Source organism: Equus asinus, chromosome 1, assembly GCF_041296235.1.
Source record: "Equus asinus isolate D_3611 breed Donkey chromosome 1, EquAss-T2T_v2, whole genome shotgun sequence".
Classification (NCBI taxonomy): domain Eukaryota; kingdom Metazoa; phylum Chordata; class Mammalia; order Perissodactyla; family Equidae; genus Equus; species Equus asinus.
The window spans coordinates 117,695,885-117,710,420 of NC_091790.1; positions in this window are offsets into that span (position 1 = coordinate 117,695,885).

Sequence of the window (14,536 nt, forward strand, 5' to 3'; positions counted from 1 at the left end):
CTTTCCAGATAGAGTTACTAACATCTTCACAGACAATGCCAGAAAAACAGGGTAGAGGAGCATTCCAAGAAATAAGGATATACAATGCACCAAAATAAAGATGTATGAAATAGTACACAGCAGGACACATCAAGAAAAATACAGGTATTTACAGTGTTGCTAGACTATGCAGCATGCAAATGGAGAAGATGAGAGAAGACAGGAACCAAAAGGTAGAGAGGTTTCTAAATATCTCGAAAGGGATCTCTACTATTCTTTGGGGAGCCACTGAGAGACTTTAAGGAAAGAAGTGGCACTATCAGATTTGTTTCAGAAAGATTGCTACAACTTCAGTAAAGAAAATCAACTGAACAGAAACACAATTGAAGAGCAGGAGTTTAATGAGGAGACCACTTAACTATTGAAGCGGACCTGACAAAACATTAGCTAAAGAGGAGGTAGTAAGAAGAGAAGAGGACAAACGTGAAATGCACTAAGAAAATAGACAACCGGATTGTGTGGTCAATTGAATATGGGTGATGAGAAGTCAAATAAGGTTTCCATGTCTTTGTATTTAGCAAGTAGGTTGACAATTGCTCCAGTAAAGATAAAGAAAACAGAGAGAAGAGTAAGCAGGTTCTGGGAAGGAAGAGCTCAAATTTGAGTTTGTGCCGCTTTGAGCCTGCAGAGTTGTCACTAAGGCAGAGGTCTGAATTAGAGGTAACGTCTGGGCATTTCTAGTACACTTATCTAGTACATTTATCATAAGTGAAGTCTGGTCACAGATGAGATTGTGCAGGCTAAGAGACTGGTATGGGAAGAAGCACGACGAAGTGAGGCAGTGTTCTCTGAAACACGGTAAGAATCATGAGAGTGGAATGCAGGAGAGTTTCCCGGGAGATACATGAAAACAGAAAGGAATGAATCGGTGAGGTCAAGAAGTGTAAGGACTAAAGTAGTCTATTGAATTTGGCAATTAGAAAGTCCTCTATGAAATCATTAGGGTGATCTTTAGTGGAGTGGAATGGAGGGAGCATAAGCCAGATTACCGGGGAGTAGGACATAGAGAAACAGAGGCAGAGATCTCCTTCCAAGAAGCGTAGATTTGAAAGAATAAAGAAATGGGGCATGTGCTATAAGGGAATAAAAGTTAAAGAGAGAAATTGTTAGTATTGGAAATACTTGAACACGTTCCTAGGTGGAAGGAAATTGCCAGAGGGGAGAGAGAGTTTGAATACGACTACAACTGCTGCTACTAACTCCTATTACTAGGAGCAGTTGCTAGAGAATTAGCAGTTCCACTTTCGAGGGCATCAGGTGAAGAGGAGGGTGAGTGGGCCACATGGGCTCACACCAAGCAAAGCAGCACACACCAATATATTATGTATGTGCATATTCACAGGGAACTTCGGGGGCAACGTCTAAACGCAAAGAATGACTAATGGTGGAACATTCAGACACCATATTTGACAAAAGAAGGAGAATCTCTTGGGTAGCAAATCTTACTTAAAATATCAATCGTTGCTTATTCCAATAATTCCAGACACTTAGACCTTGTCCCAGAAATTAAGGCCTTCCTAATCCCACATTCTTTTTTTTTTTCTTCTCTTTTCTTTTGGTGAGGGAGATTTCCCGTGAGCTAACATCTGTTGCCAATCCTCCTCCTTTTTTTGCAGAAGGAAGATTAGCCCTGAGTTAATATCTGTGGCAATCCTCCTCTGTTTTTCGTATGTGGGATGCCTCCACAGTATGGCTGATGAGTGGAGTAGGTCCACGCTCAGGATCGGAACCCGTGAACCCAGGCTGCTAAGTGGAGCTTTAACCGCTTGGCTATGGGCCGGCCCCAATCCCACATCATTTTATCCAACTCCCAGAGACTAGCTCTCTTCTACCATCAAGCCAATTTATTTAGTCCAACTATTTCTCTCTGCGTTATTACACAATTTTTGTTTCTACATTCTTGTTCTTTCATCTTTATTTTCCATCCTCTTCCCTCTGGTTTTTCGAATGTTTTTACTCCTTGGCCAGACAGTTCTGCAATTTTACTAAATAAATTCAATTCTATGCCAAACAATTCTATTCTTAACAATTAAGAAATGATTCTTATAGATTAGTTCTATTCTAAATAATTAAGAATGTGCTATCTAATCATTCTTCCTAATCATTTTGTGTAGTTTTTTCAAAACACTGGTGAAAACTTATATTTCCTTTGGAGCAGTGAGGATCTTAAGCCTCTTTTCTCCAGCCCTTTACAGAGCATAGCTGAGTGCTAGGGATGTAGCAGTCACTCAAGTGGGTCTCTATTTATTGAAAATGCAATATTCATATTATGTAAGTAGTCACCTATTTTGCTGCTAATATAGTGGGGCATTTCTTGTTTACTCCATATTTACATGGTCTACTTGCTGACTTTTGTCCACTCCTGGCTCAAATCCTATGGTCTTAATGACATCTCCCCAGACTATTCCATGCGCAGGCCCAGCCTGCACGCACGCGCTGCTATGCTCCTGCCCCTTGAAACTTTCTCCCTTGCGGATGCCAGCATATGAATTTTACTAATTTGTTTATATTCTATATGCTGAATTAAAATATTAACTACATGAAGGCCAAGATTTTCATCTGTTTATTCAGTGATGTATCTTCACATACCTAGAATGAAGCCTGGCATGTAAGAGAAACTCAATACATATAAATATATTAATAAATCTATAATTAAGCTATTACCCACATTTACTGGCTCCTTTACAGTTCTGCATCCTTCTTCTCTCTTCATCCCCTATATCCTACATTTTCACAGGTGCTTGAGTCACTACCTCAACTTAATATATTTATATAAAATGCTCTTGTTCTTAAATATTTTATCAATACTCTAAAAGATATTTAGGAAGCTTTATTAATTCAAACAAATAGTATACGACAAGTTTAAAGCAGGAGTCAGCTGGGAACACGCTTCTGAAAACTCTTCTCTTAATGAGCCTTGAAGTAGGTTAGGAAACAGCTCTAATTCTTTTGAGCCACCCTAGTGCTATTTCGTGTAATACAAGTTCAGTGGTTAAATGGCTCCTTAGTGGAAGGAAGCTGAAACAACTCTATTAGACTCATGGCAAGGGCTGATTTGATTTTTTTTTCTTTAGAGCTGAGAACAAATTAGGTCAGAGTGATGGATTAGATCCAAAGATAGTATCTTGACTTGAAATAGAGGAAAGGTTCTGGTCCAGAATTACACAGCAGCTATACTTGTAATGCTAAACTTGTGACTATGTAGATAGAGAGTGATGACAGTGATGGAAAAGTGGCAATGAAAGAAATAAGAAATGAATGCTTTGAAAAGCTAATACGGGAGCGTGATTTTTCTCGAGTTTCTAGTTAGGGATTCTTTAATACCAAAAAGTCATACCTTCTGCATAGTCACTGAGCAAGTTGTGACTGAACATGAGCTCATGCCCTGTCTAAAGTTTGCACAGAATGCATAAAACTTGTCATAATGAGGAAGTATCTTTATCGCCCATTAAACTCAATGGAACCCGACTGATTGTTCCAGCAAACTTACAGCATACCATTTTGAATTGATCACTAAAATGGATGCTGGCAAACTGCCCTAACTAGCTCTGTCTTTTGTTTGACTGGTTTCAGACAGATTTCCATAGGTCCCGCATTGTTGAGCAATAGACACGGCAAGTCTTGAGACCTGGTTCTGCCAAAGAACAGGAAACCATGGAACCTGTGGGAAATCGACCTTGAATTCTCCCACTTGAGCAATGAACCTCAGGAAAACGCTGGGGTTGTTCTGAATCAGTTACTTCACTTGGTGAGCACACAGGCTTGTAGCCAACATTTCAGACATAGGCCAACGTAATAAAAAAAGAGCCAGAAGAGTATGAAAAATCCCTGACATTGGGAAACACTGTTTCTCGCACCTGGTAGAAACTTACTATATGAGGGCATTATCTGCAGCTGTGTATCTCCTTGAGGACTTCAGACATTTGGTAGGTTTCCACTCCTGACTGAGAGTGGACTCTAATGTCTTCTGCTTCCTGTAGCTGTCTCCAAACAAAAAGGTCGCCACATCCTCTGCCATTAAGTAAAACTTAAAGAAAATTATTTCACTCTGCCAGTTGGCATCTTCCCTTTAGTCACTTGCTACCTCATTGTTTCCTGCCCACACACCCAGGAACATGCAGCAAATTAAAGGTGATGTCAAGTATATTATTGAAATTTATTTTTATTAAACTCCAAAATATTTCTTATCTTTTACCCTCCACTCTTTCTTATTCCTGTCTTCTTCTCTGAATCCAAAAACAAACCAATGCAAACTAAACTTTAAGTAATTTGTAACTTCAAAAGGGAGCTAACAATTTAATATCTACCGGACCTATCTTTTTGAGGCATGGACACCAGCTATGATGGATAATTGGTGGCCAGTAAAGATCTATGGTGAGGTGGAAATCCTGGTGGGGTAGAACCTTCGTTGGCCAGGCCTGTGACCGCTAAAGGAAAGATGGAAGCAGTGGCTACCACAGACCTTTTGAATCTTACTGCAGCTCCCCCTGTCTGCACATCTCTGTCACTGCATGCAGCCGTGAAATGTTACAGAACGTGTTTTTTGACAATGGAATTAAATTTGATTGATAAAAATAAATGGAAAAGCCTCAAGTATTTGGAAATTTAAAAACTAATTTTTATAACAGATCTGTTAAGTTATAATTCACACATCACAAAATTTGCCTTTTAAAAAATGTATAACTAAATTTTAAACAACCCATATGTCTAAGAAGAAATCACAGGGGTAAGTAAAGTGTATTTCAAACAGAATGGCAATAAAAACACAACATATAAAAATGAGCATAAAGCTTTAAAAGTATTTAGAGGAAATTTTATCATTTTAGGTTTTATATGAGAAAAAAATGTTTACTATCAGCTATCAAATTTTCACATTAAGAAACAAAGAAAAAAAGCAAGTTAAACTCACATAGGCATAAAAGAACAAATAATGAATGTAAGAGCAGAAATCAATGACAAAATCAACAAACAATAGCGTAAGTTAACAGAGCTAAACGTTGTTTCACTGAAAAGATTAATAAAATAGACAACTAGATACACTAATTTGGGGTAGGGAAGAGAACACAAATTACCAATATCATAAGTAAAATATTTCTTACTAAACATCCTACAAGTGTTAATTATTATAAGGTATTATTTTAAACAACTTCATGTCAACAATAAATCAACCGTGGTGAGGTTGTTAGACCAATTCTCTAAAAAGCACAACCTACCAGAACTGACACAAGAAGAAAAGTTTTTAAATCTATATAATTCTCTATCTGTTAGAAAGACTGAATTTGTCTTTATAAGATTTACCACAAAGAAAATTCAGTTTGGATGGTTTTTCTCCTCAATTCTCCCAAACATTAGGGAAAAACTAATGACAATAACACACAAACACTTTTGGAAAGTAGAAGATAGGAAAAACTTTGTAATTTATTTTATGGGACCAGAATTACTCTGATACAAAATCAGAAAGAAGCACTAGATGAAAAGCACAGAGCAATATTACTCATGAATACAGATGCAAAAACTTGTAATATACTGTCAGCAGACTGAATTCATCCATATCTAAAAAGATGAAAGCACATGAAGTAGGAGTTATCTCAAGAATGCAAAGTTGTTTTAACATTCAAAAATCAATCAGTGTATTTACCACATGAACAGAATGGAAGCAGAAGAACACAGGACTTTATCAATAGATGCAGAAAATTTACTTGACAGAATTCATTGACAATTCCTAACGAAAACTGTCAGCAAACTAGGAATAGAAGAGAACTTCCTGAATTTGATGAAGGGCATCTATAAAAAAAATCTAATGCTAACATCATACTTAATTGTAAAGTATCGAATGATTTCCTTCAAAGATTGGGAGCAAGGCAAGGATATCCTCTCTATTTTTATTCAACAGGAAACTAGAATTTCTAGCCTGTACCACAGGGCAAGGAATAAATATTAAACACATAGAAGCTAAAAAGACAAAATAGGACCATCATTATTTGTAGATGGCATGATATTATACATAGAAAATCATAAGGAATCTTCAAAAAATTACTAGAACTAATAAATGAGTTAATCAAAGTTGCAGGATGCAAAGTAATTACACAAAAATCAGTTTTATTTCTATACACAAACATCAAATAAATGGAAAATAAATTTTTACATAAATACTCCCATTTGCAGTGGCATTAACAAACATAATATTTAGGGTTTAATTTAATAAATAAAAGTGCAAGCCTTATACATTAAAGACTACAGTATGTTTCTAAAGGAATTAAACACTTAATCTCACGGTGAGATAGTAACAAGTGTGTTGCCCACAAACAATATTGTGAAAATGTCAATTTTCACCAAATTAATCTATGGGTTCAATGTAATCTCAAAGTCGTAATAGGTCTGCTTGTTGAAATCAACAAGCTGAATTTGGAATTATAGAATTACGGAATCGAAAAGAATCTTGAAGACAGGTGGAAGATTTACTCTGCCTGACATTGAGGTTCACGATAGAGCTATTTTAGTCCAGTCAGTGTGACACTAAGGATAGAGATGTGGAACAGAACATGGACTGATGTATACGCTGTCAACTGAGTTTTGACAAAACTGCAAAGACTATTCATGGGAAAAGGAAAGTCTTTTAAACAAATGGTGTGGGGAAAACAGGGTAAGTGTATGAGGGGGGAAAGTTGGGCCTGCTACTTCATATCAGTAACAACTTTTAATCTGAGACAGATGATAGATTCCAACAAAAACGCAAAAACTCCAAAGTTTCTGAAATAGAAAATCTTTATGACCTTGGGTTAGGTAACTATAAAAATATTGAAAATTTGGATTTCATCAAATTTAATAACTTCTATTTACATAAAGTTACTACTAAGAAAACGAAACAGCAAGCCACAGACAGGGAAAACATATTCACAAGCCATATTTATCACAAAGACTGCTATCAAACATATAGAAAGAACCCTCACAAATCAATAAAAAAAGGCAAACAACTCGATAGTGAATGGTCAAAAGTCTAAAATAGTCACTTCACAAAAGAATGTGTGTGTGCCTGTGTGTGGGTCCTTGTGTGTGTGTCCCTGTGTGTTCACCAACAAGCACATCAAAAGATGCTCACATCATTATAAGGAAAATGCACATTAAAAATGAAATACAATTTCACATCCAGAGGAATAGCTAGAATTTGAAAAACTGACATTATATTTTGGCTATGTTATAGAACTCTTATCCATTGATGTGGGGACACAAAATTTCACACCCACTTTGGAAACAGTTTGGTGATTTCCTATAAAGTTAAGCATCCACCGACCATATGGCCCAGCAACTTCACTCCTAGTATTTACCAAAAAGAAATTAAGCACATGTCCACAACAAAGATCTACCAAACCATGCCTGTAGAAGCTTTGTACATAATAGCCCTCAACCGGCAACAGCCCCTTGTTGTTCATTAACAGGAGAATAGATGAAAAATGTATCATATTTATAGCAAGGAAAAATACCTAGGGGGAAAAAAAAAACCCACGAAGTACTGATTTATATAAAACATGGATGACTCTCAGAGACATTTTGCTGAGAAAAAGAAACCACACACAAAATAGTATGCAATGTATGATCCCATTAATATGACGTTAAGGAGCAGAGAAAATTCATCTGTGTGATAGACAATAAAACAGTAGTTGTTGGGACCGGCCCGGTGGCACAACGGTTAAGTTTGTACGTTCTACTTCTCGGAGGCCCCGGGGTTCACCAGTTCCGATCCCGGGGGCGGACATGGCACCATTTGACAAGCCATGCTGTGGTAGGCGTCCCACATATAAAGTAGAGGAAGATGGGCATGGATGTTAGCTCAGGGCCAGTCTTCCTCAGCAAAAAGAGGACTGGCAGTAGTTAGCATAGGGCTAATCTTCCTCAAAAAAAACCCATATATACACATATATATATATATATATATACACATCTCTCTCTCTCTATATATATATATATAGATCTTTCATGTCTCTACTTGTCATCTTCCATTTTCCTCTAAATTCTTGAACGTATCAAATACAGTTATGATAATTGCTTTAATGTTCTCATGTACTAATTCTATCATCTGCGCTAATTCATGGATAACTCATGGATTTACTTTTCTTCTTCTTATGCATCACATTTCCCTCCTTTGCCTTGTTGAGTGCTGGATATCTTTTGTATTTCTATAAAGATTCTTGAGCTCTGTTATACGTGCTAACTCAGTTTTATTATTTTGGGGATTGCTTTTAGTGTTTGTTATGCAATACTACAGCATTATCAAGTCTAGGGCTAATTTTCCTCGTGACTGAGGCAAAACTCTTCTGACTATTCTACCAAATGGCCTGTGAATTGTGAAGTAGTCTACTCTGGCCATGGGAATGGATCTTGCGTGGGCCTTGAGCGTTCTTTTCCACTTTGATTCTTTTGGTTGGTTCTGTCCTAGACTCAGGTAGTTTCTTCATACATGTGTACTGGCTGACTAATACACAGCTGTATACTAGCGTGGGACTGTATGAAGACCTCTGGAATGCTCTCCCTCTCCAGTTCTCTATGAACTCTAGCTGGCTTGGTCTTCCCAGAACCTCAGCTCTGTCTACTTGTCTCAGGGGGCCGCAGAGCACTGGAAATTTTATCCGGGCCATAAGCTGGGACAATTGTAGGGCTTATAACATTTGTTTTCTATCTTTCCAGGATCACTGTCTTTGGTTGTCTGATACCCGAGGTGTTGACAATGGTTGGTTCATATATTTTGTGTTATTTTAGTCCTTTCACGTGTGAGGAGTAAGTCCGGTCTCTGCTATTCCCTTTTGCTCTGAAGAGCAGAAATTCAGGATGGTTCTCTAGTCTAACTCTTTTTCCATCATTAAAAATGGAATGTTCTTACAGAATTGGGGCTACATTACTCCCATTCTCAAGACAAGGGCTGTAACAACATCTATAAATAATGCTATACTATTTACTATTATTCTTAATCATTAGGCAGGATTGAGATTGCCATGGGCCACATTAAATGTCTTAGAAAGTCTATATTGAAGTTTTATTTTCTGTAAACACTAATCTCTGTTCATGTATGATCAATCAGCAGAGATCATTGCTCCAGAGTATAATTACTTGTTCACAGTGTAAAATATGCTGGAAGGAACTATCATATCAGCTGGTGTCATCAAACTGATTTGACAACTTAATTGACGTCCATGGTCTCCTAAGGAGCATAAATGGTTTACCAGTTTCTGAGCTTTGTTTTAGGCCAATTGAATTCAAATCTCTAGAACTATGGTCTGGAATCTTATTAGAGCAAAATCAAATTAGAAACAGAAAAAAAAGAGAGGCCATATTACCTCTCCCAGGTCGCATGGTTCTCAGTCAGCTGTGGGAAGCACTGAACGAGCCACTCTGGCCGTAATCATAGGTGTTTTGCACAGCGGACAGCAGACCCATTGACCGTGTTGTGAATTTTGACAGCATTCAAATACGGCTACTGAGGCTCTGACTCTCCCAGTTAACAGAGCTTTACTTGGCTACGTTTGCTTTTAAAATGTGTAGAATAACTTGTAAATATAGAAACGCGAGTATAGTAACAGGCAGGTAACTTCTTATACACAGGTAACTTTTATTGCTGTTAGGGATAAATGAAACTATCAAGAATCAATTGTTTTAACATTAGCTTCAAAAATATATCAAAAATAATAGACTTTTCTGCCATTGACTAATGAATTTTATAAAATCTCACTGTTTAGATTTTCCTCAAATAATCTATTGCATCTGCAGCACCATATTTACATAACCATAGAATTTTGAGGAGAAGAAACAGGCCAAAGATAAAACAAAAAAAGATGAAGGCCTGAGTTTTGTAATTTGGACTACTCAGATCCAAATTACTCAATTTTGCAAGCCTAAATTTATTTTCTAATCTAAAAAATAGGAAGTAATACCTACCATGGGTTATTGTGAGAGAGCATGTGCAAAAGTGCCCAGAATAATACCTACTAGAAAGCATGTGCTCAATAAGTGTAAATTTGCATTTTCTTTCCTTTATAGCCCGCACATTACTTAAAGATAATGAAAAGTATATGTGTTTCCAAGTTAAGCGTAAAATATTTACTGTAACACTGTCTCAGAAGATGTCAAAGAAGCGGATAGTTTTATGGGTAAGTATATTCTGAAAGCATATTTCTAAATAAAGAGGGATTAATAAGATTAAAAAATCTCTCTTAATTGCCAACTTTTCTGAACTTACTATTATAGTACTCATTTTGATAAAAAGATATGTGTTTTGTACAGAATAGGAGAAACTATTTAACTATTTTACAGAGTAGTTGAAACGCCTAATTGTGTACACTAACATCATCATATAGATGATGGTGGTGATAGAAATACTCTAATCTAAAACCTGTTTTATTTATAGAAGATGGTGTCACCAAACTAGTTTGGCATCTGGGTTTCCCACTATTATCCATGGAAAATTATCTTAATTTATTTACCATTTTTGAATTACAACAGATTTAAATGTTCTTGAAAGTATTTGCAAATTTACTGTGACACCTGATATAGTACTCTTCTCACAAAAGTACTGATGAACAGAAATAAAATTTCAAGTCATGTGTAAACTAGATTTTCTCTTTCATTCAAGCCTTATTGCATTCAATGTAGTCTATACAGAAGTTGAAATATAATGATGGGCACCTGAAATTATATAATGTTATAAACCAGTGTTGCTTCAATTGAAAAATAGATGTATTAAAAGTGGCTTCGGGTCTATTTAAGCTCAGATTATAATAAATATAAGCTCTAAAATAGCAAGAATGTCTACCCTGTTATTTACTACTACACCCAAAGCATATAGAATACTTGACATGTAATAACACATATTTGAAAATTAATGTTGAATAAATGATTTTGGTTTAAAAATATTCCAGATATTGCATAACTATCACATTCAGTAGAGTTACATTTAGTCTTAGTTCTAGCTTTATGATGTTTTTAGAAAATATCTTTTTTTCTCAATAACATTTCAGAAACTTCAGAGTTCACTTAGTGCAATCTTTGCTCCAGCTTATCTCTTCCACTAAATCTATCAAAAACAGAAAGGATCAGGGCTGGCCCCGTGGCCAGGTGGTTAAGTTCATGCGCTCTGCTTCGGTGGCCCAGGGTTTCGCTGGTTTGGATCCTGGGTGGGGACATGGCATCACTCATCAGGCCATGCTGAGGTGGCCTCCCAAATGGCACAGTGAAGAGGACCCACAAGTAGAATATACAGCTATGCACTGGGGCAGCTTTGGGGAGAAGAAGAAGGAAAAAAAATAAAAAAAGATTGGCAGCAGATGTTAGCTCAGATGCCAATCTTTAAAAAAAAAAAAAACAGAAAAGAAAGGATCCAGGAGATGAAACATCCTTGTATATGTGAGCATTGAGTAACGAAGACTGAGAATGGTAAGTTAAAAATTTTGGAAAAACTCTTAAAATTAGACTCTAACAAAGCTTTTAGTAATCTAGGAAATTTATCAGCAATTTGCATTTGTCAGTACTAATTTAGTTGCAAGTGACAAATACAAATTGAGTAAGTTTGAGGAAAAGAATGAGAGGGATGCAGTAGAGAATCAAGTCCAAGGTGTGATATTTAAATGAGCCATACAAACTTGCTCTCCTTTCCCGTTTCTGCCTATCAGCTATGTTTGCAATTCATTGTATTAGTAAGCACTCTTTTAGTTGGAGGTGGAAGTGTCATCTGCATCAGTTTTCTTTTGATCCCTTGGCAAGAATTCTGGATAGCTCCTGAGGTTTACCATCGCAACTTCACTTAATAAACAGAGTAGCTGAATGTTTGGAGTCCCAAGTCTAACAAACCCAGGTGGGGCTCTCTTTGAACCAGGTTAAATTACGTTTATCTCTCATTGTCAAAACTGACAAAAGTCTAGGGTCTGCAGAAGTGGCTGGGCTGCACCACCTTCAGCGATGGGCCTCCCATCACTCACCTGTGGACACTGGATTGGTCTCAGTGAGAAGGCCAACAGAAGGACTGTGTTTATGGTAACAGCATGGATAGAAGTGGGCCAGCCCATACATAAAGGGATATGCTGGAAAATAACACCATGGAGATCAACTATATTTTTTTGGAAAATTTCTTTCTTTCTTTACCTACGGTTACATTGAATGTTCTGAATCCATAAATACCTCTAATAATTGAGAGTTTAAAAAATAGAGTGATGGTTTTGTGAAGAGGACAGAAAATATTTTTTCTCCAATCTTTTTCTTCCTGTCAGGGCATTTTGCTTTTCCACCTGAAAATAATCTTTATTTTTCCCTTTAACTTTGGAACATGAAGTTTTCTCACATCATAACTGGATCTCCACCCTTGCCCAACCAGAATGCTTTTACTGAAAGTTATTATATTCAGTGGTGGAGAAAGTAAAAGAAGAATACTTCTCTTTTCCTCAAGCAAAGAAAATTGTTACATTTTTGACATTCATTCTATATGTCTATGTTAAAGGGTAAAGTCCCTTATTCACTGATCACAAACAGCATCTGTCGAAACATATTATGTTGGTTGGCAATGCCTATAAAAATATTTATGAATACTAATCACTTCTACCTGCTGAGATATTTTAATTCATAGAAAAAATATCATTTTATTCACATATTTGGCATAGGAAATATGTCAAGTGTTTGCAACTTCAGTTGGACCAAAGTCTCATCAATCAGACACACTAGAAAACAGGTTAGCAACATTTTGGAAATGACATATATCCAGTTTTTATAAATTGCCATCCCCTTATGGACAGAGGCATAGGAAAGAAGCTGTATTCTGCATGCTTACAAAACCCACTGTAACCTTCTGAAGAAAACTTGAAACAATGTATACAAAGTAGTACAACCAGCGCACAGATGGCAAATACATCACCTGCAGAGCAGAAGGTGAGGATGGGAAAACTCTAGGGATGTGCTCATAAACCCTTTGACTCTGGAAGTGATATAAATAAATTTTAAGCCCCTAGAGGAACAGCTGTGGGCTTGGCAGATTAATAAGGAAAGCTCCTGTTTCTCAGAAAAGTTCAGACCTGCCTCTTCCCTGAATCATACTTATGGCCTTCCTCGACTTCTCACTACAGAAGAGGGAATCCCGTCCTACGCACTGCAGCTGACCTCTAGCCCACTGTTTCCTGAGAATTCACCCAGCTACATGACTACAAATTTCTTGCCTACACATCTCTTCCCTTTGTACCTCCCAGGCCTTTACATAGGCTTTTAAAAGGGTGATTTCTTCCTTTATAATAATGAAGATTATTTAAATCCTACCCATGTTAGGAACTAAAGTTTTCATCTTACTTCCCTGTCAGACATCTCCCATATTCCTGCTATAAATTTAAAATGTGGTATGTTTTATTACTAAAACTAATCTTGAATACTGTGGAAATTTTCTTTCTTTTAAGTGAGCATAGAGTGGTGGGAAAATAATAAGTTTAGATATCAACAGATAATACGTTTTATTGTTAAAGAATACAGATTTTCATGTCTTTACACTTTATTAAAAGGAGTTTCTTTAGTTTCAGTATAAACGTCAGATGACTTGCAAGTTTAGATGGAAGCAAACTCTCTCAAAAAGACAATTAATTACTAAAATGAACAATAATTATACAAAATCACAATAGGAAACACAAAATGAATATAATGCTACCTAATACAGGTTAAATACTGTTAAATAGTTTAATCAACTGATTGGGAAGTAGAGAGAAACATATGCTGATTACCTTAGCAGGTGGGGAAATTGTAAATTCTTGGGTGGGTAGGATTATGATACCATGCTCTCTTGAAATTGAAATTAGAGCTATCCTTTCATGCATAAAATGAAATTTTTCTAAAGGAAAGAAAAAGTGAAAAAAATGACAATATATGATTTAAAAATAACTATTTCTTTTCTCCCATGTGCATGTCTATGCTCTTTCTAGCTATAACACATCTGAAATAAAGTATTGAATTTCATTTCATAAATACTAGTTGGGAAAAACCCTAAAATGATGAAATACTTAGGAAAATGCTTACAGGAAATATGTAAAAGGCATAATATCTTACAAAAATAAAGGCTATGAAATATAATTTTAGAACTAGATTTTCCTTAGAAAAATAAAACTTAAGTCTGTCTTCTTACTTATTCAGAAATTAGTCTTGAAAGTTTTGAAAGACTTATCAAGATTACAATAAAGAAGAAAAAGAACAAAGTGTGAAGCTAAGACCATTACACGATTTTATCTCAGCCTGCTGCAGTTTTGCTCAAAATAAAGACTGAGGAGAGGTAACAGTAATGGAAAATCCTTCTGAGAATATAAGCCTTTTGTGTCATAAAGTAGAATTTGTATTTTCATAAGATTTATAATGCTTTGTTAACTAGACCTAGAGAATCAGACTATTTAAATTGTTTTAAAAAATAGGAAAATGTCACACATGTTGTTTTGTGATGTACTTGAAACATGTTTGAAAATAAAAATATACTACAGTAGAGTAAAATACCATT